The sequence below is a fragment of the Halichoerus grypus genome, chromosome 9 (genome assembly GCF_964656455.1).
Source record: "Halichoerus grypus chromosome 9, mHalGry1.hap1.1, whole genome shotgun sequence".
In the NCBI taxonomy this organism is placed as follows: domain Eukaryota; kingdom Metazoa; phylum Chordata; class Mammalia; order Carnivora; family Phocidae; genus Halichoerus; species Halichoerus grypus.
Window position 1 is genome coordinate 39,647,380 of NC_135720.1, and position 14,142 is coordinate 39,661,521.

A 14,142-nucleotide genomic window follows, 5' to 3' on the forward strand; every position below is an offset into this window, starting at 1 on the left:
GAAGCCCAGCATCCTTTGTGGTCATTCTTAGTACTTAGCATTCTGTTCTCTGGGTTATTTCTGTATCATATTCATAAGCCCAAGATAAATGCATCAGAATTTTTAAGAGTTCTTTTTGTTTATTTGTTTGTTTGTTTGTTTTTGTTTCTATATCATTTTCAAAGAACCAGCTCCTGGTTTCATTGAGTTATTCTATTGTGGTTTTTTTTAAATTTTATTTTATTATGTTATTCTCCGTACATTACATTATTAGTTTTTGATGTAGTCTTCCATGATTCATTGTTTGCGTATAACACCCAGTGCTCCATGCAATATGTGCCCTCCTTAATACCCATCACTGGGCTAACCCATCCCCTTACACCCCTCCCCTCTAGAACCCTCAGTTTGTTTCTCAGAGTCCATAGTCTCTCATGGTTTGTCTCCCCCACTAATTTCCCCCCTTCATTTTTCCCTTCCTACTATCTTCTTTTTTTTTTTTAACATATAATGTATTATTTGTTTCAGAGGTACAGGTCGGTGATTCATCAGTCTTACACAATTCACAGTGCTCACCATAGCACATACCCTCCCCAATGTCCATCACCCAGCCACCCCATCCCTCCAACCCCCCACCACTCCAGCAACCCTCAGTTTGTTTCCTGAGATTAAGAGTCTAGGCACTACCTCACTTCTAAACAAGACAGCAGGATCGTTGGAGCTTTCCCTTGACTGACTGGCAAAGGAGCAGCTTTTTAAAACAAGCCAAATAGATATCCATCTTCTAGGGAGACCCTGGCATGTGCTCCTTGATTCTGCCAATTTTTTATGGACAGAAATACCTAGGAGGGAAGAAGTGGGATTTATTTAATGGGGATGTGTTCAAGGCAAGAGCGAATTCGGAAGGATATTGACGTCGTGATCCAGAAGTCCAGAGCCTAGAAGGACTGCCTGTTTGCAGATTTCAGATACTCAGACTCCACCTTTACTTTCACCTACACTGGCGGCCCCAAAAGATTTATTTATTTGTCAGAGAGAGAGAGAGAGCACAAGCAGAGGGAGCAGCAGAGGGAGAGGGAGAGGCAGACTCCCCACTGAGCAGGGGCCTGACGTGGGACTCCATCCCAGGACCCTGAGATCATGACCGAGTGGAAGGCAGACGCTTAACCAACTGAGCCACGCAGGTGTCCCTGTGTCTTCTTTTTTTTGTTCTTAGGGAGAAGCCAGAAATATCCCAGATTCAGTGTCCGAGCTGGAGCAATCTTCTGTGTCACATCGGTGGGGAATCTGAGATTGAGAGAAAGAACTGATCCCACATCACACAGCCTGTGCCATGCAGGGGCAGCACTTGGTGTGCAAGACACACTTTCTTACTCACTTCAGGACTTTTTCCACAGCACATGATTTTTCTTTGTGGGGAAAACAAATCTAGAAGACAAGCTCTTTTCTCTCCCCTTTTAATTTTTAGTAACTGATCGTTTTGCCTATTGTAAAAAACAAGTCTGAATAAATGGACTCAGATTTCTTAATCCTTCATCTTGGGAACCATTAAAGGATGGGAGTAAATTAAAAAAAAAAAAAGTCTATTATAGTTTGTCTCCCTCTCTGGTTTCATCTTGTTTCATTTTTCCTCCCTTCCCCCATGATCCTCTGTCCTGTTTCTCAAATTCCTCATATCAGTGAGATCATATGATACTTGTCTTTCTCTGATTGACTTATTTCGCTTAGCATAATACCGTCTAGTTCCATCCGAATTGTTGCAAATGACAAGATTTTGGGTTTTTTGATGGCTGCATAATATTCCATTGTATATATATACCACCTCTTCTTTATCCATTCATCTGTCGATGGACATCTTGGCTCTTTCTATACTTTGGCTATTGTAGACATTGCTGCTATAAACATTGGGGTGCACATGCCCCTTCGGATCACTACTTTTGTATCTTTGGGGTAAATACCCAGTAGTGCAATTGCTGGGTCGTATGGTAGCTCTATTTTCAACTTTTTGAGGAACCTCCATACTGTTTTCCAGAGTGGCTGCACCAGCTTGCATTCCCACCAACAGTGTAGGAGGGTTCCCCTTTCTGTGCATCCTCGCCAACATCTGTCATTTCCTGACTTGGTAATTTTAGCCATTCTGACTGGTGTGAGGTGGTATCTCATTGAGGTTTTGATTTCAATTTCCCTGATGCCGAGTGATGTTGAACACTTTTTCATGTGTCTGTTGGCCATTTGGATGTCTTCTTTACAGAAATACCTGTTCATGTCTTCTGCCCATTTCGTGATTGGATTATTTGTTCTTTGGGTGTTGAGTTTCATAAGTTCTTTATAGATTTTGGATATTAGCCCTTTATCTGATATGTCATTTGCAAATATCTTCTCCCATTCTGTCGGTTGTCTCTTGGTTTTGTTGACTGTTTCTTTTGCTGTGCAAAAGCTTTTTACCTTGATGAAGTCCCAATAGTTCATTTTTGCCCTTGCTTCCCTTACCTTTGGTGATGTGTCTAGGAAGAAGTTGTTACAGCTGAGGTCAAAGAGATTGCTGCCTGTGTTCTCCTCTAGGATTTTGATGGATTCTTGCCTCACATTTAGGTCTTTCATCCATTTGGAGCCTATTTTTGTGTGTGGTGTGAGGAAATGGTCCAGTTTCATTCTTCTGCATGTGGCTATCCAATTTTCCCAACACCATTTGTTGAAGAGACTGTCTTTTTTCCATTGGACATTCTTTCCTGCTTTGTCAAAGATTAGTTGACCATAGAGTTGAGGGTCCATTTTTGGGCTCTCTATTCTGTCCCATTGATCTATGTTACTGTTTCTGTGCCAGTACCATACTGTCTTGATGATTACAGCTTTGTAATAGAGCTTGAAGTCTGGAATTGTGATGCCACCAGCTTTGCTTTTCTTTTTCAACATTCCTCTGGCTATTCTTGGTCTTTTCTGGTTCCATACAAATTTTAGGATTATTTGTTCCATTTCTTTGAAAGAAGTTGATGGTATTTTGATAGGGATTGCATTAAATGTGGAGATTGCTCTCGGTAGCATAGACATTTTCACAATATTTCTTCTTCCAATCCGTGAGCATGGAATGTTTTTCCATTTCTTTGTGTCTTCCTCAATTTCTTTCATGAATATTCTATAGTTTTCTGAGTACAGATTCTTTGCCTCTTTGGTTAGATTTATTCCTAGGTATCTTATGGTTTTGGGTGCAATTGTAGGTGGGATCGACTCCTTAATTTCTCTTTCTTCTTTCTTGTTGTTGGTGTATACAAATGCCACTGATTTCTGTGGATTGATTTTATATCCTGCCACTTTACTGAATTCCTGTATGAGTTCTAGCAGTTTTGGGGTGGAGTCTTTTGGGTTTTCCACATAAAGCATCATATCATCTGCAAAGAGTGAGAGTTTGACTTCTTTGCTGATTCGGATGCCTTTTATTTCTCTTTTGTTGTCTGATTGCTGTGGCTAGGACTTCTAGTACTATGTTGAATAGCAGTAGTGATAGTGGACATCCCTGCCGTGTTCCTGACCTTAGGGGGAAAGTTCTCAGTTTTTCCCCATTGAAAATGATATTGGCTGTGGGTTTTTCATAGATGGCTTTTATGATATTGAGGTATGTACCGTCTATCCCTACACTGTGAAGAGTTTTAATCAAGAAAGGATGCTGTACGTTGTCCAATGTTTTTTCTGCATCTATTGAGAGGATCATATGGTTCTTGTTCTTTTTTTATTAATGTATTGTATCACATTGATTGATTTGCAGATGTTGAACCAACCTTGCAGCCCAGAAATAAATCCCACTTGGTCGTGGTGAATAATCTTTTTAATGTACTGTTGGATCCTCTTGGCTAGTATTTTGGTGAGAATTTTTGCATTCATGTTCATCAGGGATATTGGTCTGTAATTCTCCTTTTTGATGGGGTTTTTGTCTGATTTGGGGATCAAGGTAATGCTGGCCTCATAAAATGAATTTGGAAGTTTTCCTTCCGTTTCTATTTTTTGGACAGATTCAGAATAAGTGTTAATTCTTCTTTAAATGTTTGGTAAAACTCCCCTGGGAAGCCATTTGGCCCTGGGCTCTTGTTTGTGGGGAGATTTTTGATTACTGCTTCAATTTCCTTAGTGGTTATGGGTCTGTTCAGGTTTTCTATTTCTTCCTGGTTTGGTTTTGGTAGTTTATATGTCTCTGGGAATGTATCCAATTTTTCCAGATTGTCTAATTTGCTGGCATATAGGTGCTCATAATGTGTTCTTATAATTTATTGTATTTCTTTGGTGTTGGTTGTGATCTCTCCTCTTTCAGTCATGATTTTATTTATTTGGGTCATTTCTCTTTTCTTTTTGATAAGTCTGGCCAGGGGTTTATCAATCTTGTTAATTTTTTCAAAGAACCAGCTCCTAGTTTTGTTGATCTGTTCTACCGTTCTTTTGGTTTCTATTTCATTGATTTCTGCTCTGATCTTTATTATTTCTCTTCTCCTGCTGGGTTTAGGCTTTATTTGCTGTTCTTTCTCCAGCTCCTTTAGGTGTAGGGTTAGGTTGTATATTTGAGACCTTTCTTGTTTCTTGAGAAAGACTTGTATTGCTATATACTTTCCTCTTAGGACTGCCTTTGCTGCTCCCAAAGATTTTGAACAGTTGTGTTTTCATTTTCATTTGTTTCCATGACTTTTTAAAATTCTTCTTTAATTTCCTGGTTGACCCATTCATTCTTTAGTAGGATGCTCTTTAGCCTCCATGTATTTGAGTTCTTTCCGACTTTCCTCTTGTGATTGAGTTCTAGTTTCAAAGCATTGTGGTCTGAAAATATGTAGGGAATGATCCCAATCTTTAGGTACCAGTTGAGACCTGATTTGTGACCTAGGATGTAATCTATTCTGGAGAATGTTCCATGGGCACTAGAGAAGAATGTGTATTCTGTTGCTTTGGAATGAAATGTTCTGAATATATCTGTGAAGTCCGTTTGGCCTAGTGTGTCATTTAAACCCTTTATTTCTTTGTTGATCTTTTGCTTAGATGATCTGTCCATTTCAATGAGGGGGGGTGTTAAAGTCCCCTACTATTATTGTATTTTTGTTGATGTGTTTCTTTGATTTTGTTATTATATAACAAATTATATATTATATAATTGGCTGCTCCCATGTTAGGGGCATAGATATTTACAATTGTTAGATCTTCTTGTTGGATAGACCCTTTAAGTAGGATATAGTGTCCTTCCTCATCTCTTATTATAGTCTTTGGTTTAAAATCTAATTTGCCTGATATAAGGATTGCCACCTCAGTTTTCTTTTGATGTCCATTAGCATGGTAAATGGTTTTCCACCCCCTCACTTTCAATCTGGGGGTGTCTTTGGGTCTAAAATGAGTCTCTTGCAGGCAGCATATTGATGGGTCTTGTTTTTTATCCAATCTGATACCCTGTGTCTTTTGATTGGGGCATTTAGCCCATTTACATTCAGGGTAACTATTGAAAGATATGAATTTAGTGCCATTGTATTGCCTGTAAGGTGACTGTTACTGTATATTGTCTCTATTACTTTCTGGTCTATGTTACTTTTAGGCTCTCTCTTTGCTTAGAGGATCCCTTTCAATATTTCTTGTAGGGCTGGGTTCGTGTTTGCAAATTCTTTCACTTTTGTCTTTGAAGCTTTTATCTCTCCTATTTTCAATGATAGCCTAGCTGGATATAGTATTCTTGGCTGTGTATTTTTCTCATTTAGTGCTCTGAATATATCATGCCAGTCCTTTCTGGCCTGCCTGGTTTCTGTGGATAGGTCTGCTGCCAATCTAATGTTTCTACCATTGTAGTTTATAGACCTCTTGTCCTGAGCTGCTTTCAGGATTTTTCTCTTTGTCTCTGAGACTTGTGAGTTTTACTATTAGATGTCAGGGTGTTGACCTATTTTTATTGATTTTGAGGGGGGTTCTCTGTGCCTCCTGGATTTTGATGCCTGTTTCCTCCCCAAGTTGGGGAAGTTCTCTGATATAATTTTTGATTGCACCTCAATAGCCATTTTGATTTCAACTTGGTTAGATTTTGGTTCTTTTATTTCTCTAGAAAGGAATTCTATAGCATCTTCTATGCTTTTTGCAAGCCCACCTAGTATCTTTATAATTGTCATTCTGAGCTCTAGTTCCGACATCTTACTAATGTCCGTATTGATTAGGTCCCTGGCAGTTGGTACTGCCTCTTGTTCTTTTTCTTAAGGTGAGTTTTTCTGTCTTGTCATTTTGGCCAGAGGAGAATAGAGGAATGGGAGAACAAAATGCTAAAAAGGTAACAACGACCCCAGAAGAATATACACTAAACAAATCAGAGGAGACCTGAAACCAGGGGAAGAGAAAGGGAAAGAAAAAAAGAAGAAGAATATGATCAGGCTGGTGAATAGATCAGAGCCACACACTAGATTTTGGGATTATTTTGGTCTGTTAGAAGAAAGTGCCTCACAAAATTTTAAAGAAAGAAAAACTTATATATGTACAAAAATAAGGGTAAATATGATGAAGGGATTGAATATGACTGTAAAGATGAAAATTATAAAAGATTTTATAAAAGGAAATGATAAGAAGTTGGTTGAAAAAATAAAGAAGAAAAAATTTAAAAAAAAGGGAGAGAATGTGATCAGGCAGGAGACTAGAACAAAGCCATACACTAGAGATTTAGGGTATATTCTAGTCTGTTAGAAGAAACTGTATCCCAAAATTTGAAGGAGAGGAAAACTTATATATATACAAAAAATAAGGTTAACTGCAATGAAGGGATAGAATATGACTCTAAAAATGAAAATTAGAAGATTTTTTTAAAAAGGAATTGATAAGATGTAGGTTGAAAAGGGGAAAAAGAAAAATTCAAAAAAAATAGAAAAAGAAAAAATAAAGAAAATTTAAAAAATTAACCCTGAAAGACTAAAGAATCATGGGGGGAAAAGCCATGAATTCTATGTACTGTATTCCCCTAGCACTGGAGTTCTGCCGTTCTCATTGATCGGTAAACTTGGTCTTGACGGGCTGTTCTTGCTGATCTTTTGGGGGAGGGGCCTGTTGCCGTGGTTCCCAAATGTCCTTGCCGGAGGTGGAATTGCACCACCCTTGCCAAGGGCCAGTCTAAGTAATCTCTGCTCAGGTTTGCTCTCGGGAGCTTTTGTTCCCTGAAAGCTTTCCATACAGCTTTGGAGGTTGAGAATGAAATGGCAGCCTCCCAATCTCCACCCCAGGGGAGCCGAGAACTTGGGGCCCCACTCCTCAGTGAGCCCCCAGAGAAAAGCAGTCAATCACTCTTGTCTCTGGTCTCCAGTCGCACTTGGTGCTCACCCGGCCTCTGACCGAGCGTTTCTACCTCTGGCACATGACCCCGTGTGGAGTCTCCAAACCCAGCAGATCCCTGCGGTGCGCTCCTGCACCACTCCTCCTGGGGGAGGAAGGGGAGTCTCCCCAGATCTGCCGCTTGTTGGGGTCAGCTGGAAGAGTAGTGGCCCGACTGTGCTGTGGATCACAGTTTGCTGCAGCCCCGAGCTGAGAGCCCACTCCTCCACTCCGCCTTTGCAGCTGGTTTCCCCACTCCAATACGTGGGAGCTCTGTCACACTCAGGCACCCCCGGTCCTTCTGTGACCCTGAGGGTCCTGAGACCACACTGTCCCAGCGAGTGTTCCACCCCCCGCTTACCCACTGGAACATTGTCCCTCAGCAAAACAGACTTCTAAAAGCTCCAATTTTGTGCTCCTCTGCTCTATCACTTGCCAGTAGCTGGCTGAGGAGGCTCCCTCTCCCCCATGGTCTATCTCCCCGTATATCACCTCAGATTCATTTCTCCACACATCCTACCTTCCAGAAAGTGGTCGCTTTTCTGTTCATGGAGTTGCTGCTATTCTTTTCTTCGATCTCCTGTTGAGTTTGTAGGTGTTCAGAATGGTTTGATACCTATCTAGCTGAATTCCTGGAACCAGACAAAAATTTAGGTCTCCTACTCCTCTGCCATCTTGCTCCTCCTCCTCTTTTAAGAGTTCTGGATGGGTGATTGTTTCATTCTAGTTAATTTCATTTGTGGAGCAGAAATGATTAATGAGTATATTCTTTATTGCATTTTCTTCTAAGATATTTTGCCAGTTTTATTTTTTTACCAATATGTATTCCTTGAGTTTACAGGGATTGTAAAATTGTAGTGTATAAATTTAAATCTTCATTGTGTTAATGTGAAATAGGTGAAAAGTCATCTAGCAAGTAACAGCAGTGACCTTAATCTTTTGAGTCATGTCAATCTCTCCCATGAAGTAGAAGGGCTTTTCTTCTTTGGTCCCCAGGTATCATTTCATGGTTTGTGTGGCCTTCTAGGTAGTCGCATCATCTATTAAGAATTCTCAGGGGCGCCTGGGTGGCTCAGTCATTAAGCGTCTGCCTTCAGCTCAGGTCATGATCCCAAGGTCCTGGGATCCAGCCCTGCATTAGGCTCCCCGCTCAGCGGGAAACCTGCTTCTCCCTTTCCCACTACCCCTGCTTGTGTTCCCTCTCTTGCTGTCTCTATCTCCATCAAATAAATAAATAAAATCTTTAAAAAAAAAAAAGAATTCTCAGTCTCTGGGTCACTGGAAATTCTGGTCTTATTTCTAATATGCTTCATGTCCTCTTAAATCAAATAACATGTATTTGTTATATTGTTACTGAATATGATTTTGCCTCACAGTGAATTCTAGGTTTTTATATTATTCTGACTTAATTGTGGTATCTAGTTTTTGCTAGGTGGCTAATACAGCAATGTGGAAACATAACAATGATAGTGGATATGGTATTTCCCTGGATCCTATTTGGGCAAAGTCTCTTTCTAGATAGATACAAAGATACATACGTATGATATAGGTCATATATAATACATATTTATATCTATTTTATATGATTTATACATAAATATACATGTATTATGTAAAAATTATTTTATTTATATATATGTGTGTGTGTATATATAAAATAGTCCCTCAAGTTAATTTCTTTTCATGCAAAAACTCCATTCTAATTCAATATTCGATCACTTTATATAGAGAGAGTGATAATAGATTAACTTATCTGAAGCATGAACTTTGATTTTTTTTTTTTTAAAGATTTTATTTATTTATTTATTTGACAGAGAGAGACACAAGCAGGGGGAGGGGAGAGGGAGAAGCAGGCTTCCCACGGAGCAGGGAGCCCAATGTGGGGCTCCATCCCAGGACCCTGAGATCATGACCTGAGCCGAAGGCAGATGCTTAACGACTGAGCCACCCAGGCACCCCTGAACTTTGATTTTGTTACCTTTCTGGTCAGAAGTCTTTACGGGCTTCCTATTATTTTGAAAGGGAATCCATATTCCTTACTCAGGCTTTCAACATTTTCTATCTTCTATCATTGAAGAGGCAGCTAATCCTAGTAGTTAAGAGCCAAAATGTTGATTCTAAAGTCTTGGGTTTAAATCCTAGCTCTGAAACTGTGGAAAATTTATTTACTCTCTCCATTCTTCAGAATTCTCATCTGGAAATGGGATTGTCATAATAGCCATAAGGTCTACTTCTTAGAGTTGTTAAATGAGGAAAGAGCTCCCAGCAATTCTTGGCATATAAATACTTGCTATTATTTCCTGGACCTAATATACCTTTTCAAAAATTTGTTTCATTATTCCCCTTCAACTCTGCTAGCCACAATAGTGAAATTACTTTTTTGTAATTTGTGGAAAACGGTGTAATATAACAAGCCAATCAGAATTGGATTGGAATCCAGACTAATGCTGAATCATACTACCATGGGGAAGTCTCTTAAGCAACCTAAACTCTAAATTCCACATCCTTAATATCTATCTTACAAGGTTATTGTGTGGTGTAAGAGCAATGAGTATATATAGTGAATACCATGGTCTATATCACAGAAGTACTCATGAGTGATGACTATTGTTAACATTGATAAACCCATGAAAGAGTCATATCTTTCAGCCTCTATATTTTTGCCTATGTTACTGTTGCATAGAAAGGAACTCCCAGTTGCTGTTTCCCTAAATCTGATCCACTATTAATCTTAATTCAAATGCCTTCTTTCCTCATCGGCTGATCTCTAAATCCCTCCTATGAAAAATCTCTTCTAAAACCCTATGGCGTTTTATTGGTACTTCTCTTTTACACCTGCTTTTTACATTGTTTTGTGTTTATGTTAGCTCCATTATTGGATTGAAAGATTCTGCAGAGCTGATCTGTGTCTAGTTCATCTTTTTATCTTATATTTCCATACACAGAAAAGGGACCAGTAAAGTTCTCTTGAATGAAAACACAATTAAGTCATTCATTGCAAAAGTACAAAAATATATATATATTACACAAAGAAGCTATGCCATCTATTTCTCTACAGTCACATGAACTGTAGGAAAGTGGATGTACATTAGCGATAGGGCATAACTCTGATTCAAAGTTCCTTTTTAAAAACTAATGTCTGGGGCGCCTGGGTGGCTCAGTTGGTTAAGCAACTGCCTTCGGCTCAGGTCATGATCCTGGAGTCCCGGGATCGAGTCCCACATCGGGGTCCCTGCTCGGCAGGGAGTCTGCTTCTCCCTCTGACCCTCCTCCCTCTCATACTCTCTGTCTCTCATTCTCTCTCTCGCAAATAAATAAAATCTTAAAAAAAAAAAAAAAAAATCTTAAAAAAAAAAAACAACTAATGTCTAACATTTTAAGAAGAATGGGGTTAAACACATGTGAATAAATTGACCGGCCTTTGAGATGATCAATATACCAACTGATAGAGCAGTTCGGCAATGCTTAGGGCATTTGTTCAGGAGTTATGTTACGCCGCTTGCCAGCTGTGTAACTAAGAGTAAGATGCTTCATTTCATTCTCAATTTCCTCATCTAAACATGTGGATAAAAACAAAAGCCATCTTATGGGGTTATTGTTGGGATTAAATTTAAAAATGCATGTAAATCTTTAGCATAGCACCGGCAGAGTAAATAATTAGTGAAGCTCAGATTTATTTTCGTTATTACAGCCAAGGTTAATTCATTAAAAAGGTTGCAGTTCCTCATGTTACTGAGGACACTACTACTTTATAGTTACACTTGAGCCTCCGTCCCCTAAAACTGGGCAAGAATCAAGGCCATTTGCTCAGCATATTTTTGGCCACGCTCTAGTGGGTCAACTACACCATCTCATGCAGATATGTGATATTATACCACAGGATGATGTTAAATTAGAGAGTTTTAGTTCTTATTGCATATTTTGAGTGCTTCTTGAGTGATATTTTTAATTTGGGGATCAAATATAAATAGGCATTCCTAAAGTTTGAAACAAATACATGCTATTACTCATCTTTAAAGTTTCTGGGTCTCTTTTAGACAGAAGTATCCTAAAGCAGCAGAGTAAACTGCTAAAAGGCAATTAATGTTGGCTGCTACAGATCTGCCTGACTCAGGATTTTCTTATCTTAATATAAGAATGATCTTGTTGCGGGAATAATAAGACTACAACTATTACCCATAACCCAGCATTTCTTATTGTCATGCATAAAAGCTGCTTCATTTATTCCCCTCTCCCATATGTAATGTAGAAAGCACACACCTTACACATATATACTCTGTGTGTGTGTGTGTGTGTGTGTGTGTGTACTTTGCAAGGCACAGCTATAAACTTGATTGTGATAGAACCAAGATGCTGAGCTGGACTATAGATTTCTAGGTTCTAGCCATTATAACTGAAGTCATGAAGCTTGTGTCATACACATAAGACTCCGAGAACAGATGGGGTGTCGGAATCTCAGTGACAATCCCCTTCAAAAGTGTTTCTCCTTGGGTTTCTCCTTGAGACAATTCAATGATTAGGAACATCTCTGCTAGGAGCCATCTGCTGTTGACTTTTTTTTTTTTTCAGTCTGCCTCTTGAGTGTTTACCAAGACCACAAAGCAAAGGAAGCACTGATTTCTCCTAGACCATCACCACTTCAACAATGGAGCGGAGCCAGTCTGATTTTCTGTATTCACCAGTATTGCACAGAGGTATCTCAGAAAATATTCTACAGTTAAAGCGCAGAGTTATCAGTGTCAAAGTGTTCCTATAATTCAACAATTGTGTTACTTCTTTCCTTTAAATGTATTCACTGATTTTACTGTGTTTTTTGTTGTTGTTTCATTTCATTTTTATTACTGGAGTTCTGTTCATTCCATGCTGACTCATTTATTAGCTATCCCTTACCAAGGCATTAGTGGGTGCACACCAGGCCACAGGACTCTGGAGCACTGAAGCTTCCCCGTGTGGGAGGAAAGATTTCTCTTCTACTTTGCATCACACAGATCTCTGGCTGCCCTGTTAGGTTTGCCACCCGCCTGACGTTAGAGCACCAGCTAAGATATGGAACATGGATGTGTTTGTGTTGACTTGAGCAAGTTCTTTGACCTCTTTCTACTTCAGAAATAGCTAATATCTTCTAGATGTTCTGGAGAATATAAGAGGGAAATGTAGTGGGAAAGAAACCAAGAAAGCAGAGAATAAAAGAAAAGATAAATAGACAGAGGCTTTCAAAATTATATAGCCACTGAGAAATTTCCAGGCAGGGGGAAGAAAAGATGTTTGCATATCATTAGTGTTCATGTAATAACTGTCCCCCCCACAAAACTGGCTGGTTTTCCTAAATAATTGAAACCTGAACAAGTTGTTGGAATTAGTTTATTGTCTGTCTACTATATCCTTCAAAATATCATTTCCATAAGCATCAGAACCGTTTCTACGGTTTTTTGCTGCATGCTTAGTACCTCGAGGAGTTTCTGGCAGGCCCTAATTCCTCAGTGTCTGACACATCTATCCTGTGCATGCAACTGATCATGCAGAACACCTGCTGGGAGAGAAGTCCTGACAGGTGTAGTGAAATCAACTACATTTACCAGAGCACTCGTAGCTTATCTTTTTTCCTATCTTCATAAAAGATATAAACAATCTCAGTACAAATAGAATCATAGACTGAATTTCATAATTTATACAGCATGATTCCACATATTTTGAAGAATTCATATGTTTCTAAAAGCTATAGTTGCTATTTATCATTATCATCATTATTATTGCTGGTAACAGATCAAGATATGGGATCTAAAGGTACAGAACTTTGATTTGTAGTACTATTTTACAGACTAAATTTGGTAAAACTAAGTAGTTCAGATTCCATACAGATTGGGGGGTCCCACAATTCCTGAGGGAAAGGAAAATTAATTGTAAAATCTATTCGTGACCATCAAAGAAACCAACTATTTAATAATCAAGGAAATTTCTAGGGTCTGTTACATAGGAAAGAATTAGTAGATCTTTGAATAATGAGTGAATAGCTCCAAGTTTTCATCAAGGCATCTGTCTGTGACTCATTCTCAGATGTTGAACATGATTTCTCTGAGAAAGGAAAGCCAGTTTTTGTCATCTTCAATGTATGATTGAGCTTTAATCATACAACAAAGTTGATCTTTGGTCCTTCTCCATACAGAATCCAGAGGTCATTAGCAAGTTCTAATTTATTTGTTGTAATAATGAGTAGGAAAAAAACCCCTCTGGTTTTGTCATTAAACTCTATTTTCACAAGCTATGAAATATGCAGTTATTTGACGCAATTTTGTAAAATTTTAAATAGGATGAAAAAAGTATATTATAGAATAAAGGTTGGCCTTCAGCTTGTAAATTTAGATACTGATCTGGAATCCAACATCCAAGTCTCGTGTTTTAGAGCTAGAACTAGAAATGTATTAGCATTCCATATAGATACCCATCGTAAGCATATTGACAATTAGAATTTATGAAGTCATTTACGTCCTTGTGTTCTCACATACCTCATCTCATTAGATCATGTGAGGTAGGGAAGTTATTATCATTGTTCAGAGGACCACACTGAGGCTCAGAGCATACATGCTTCCATTTCAAGGTCACAAGGCTCCTAAATCAGAACTAGGTTTGAACCCATGTCTTCTAGTCCTGGGTTCCTTGCTTATTGAAACACCAAGGAGCTTTCCCCCTAAAGAGAAGTCTGCTATTTGTTGTCACCTATTTGATCTAGTCCTGTCGCAGGAGAGACGATCCAATTTGATTATTTTGTCTGCAGAACAGTCTACTGTCACCACTGCCAAAAAGCACTGCATGTTAAAAGCAGTTGGTTTTTCCTGGGCTTCCCAGTCTAAACCCCTCCTTCCCACAACA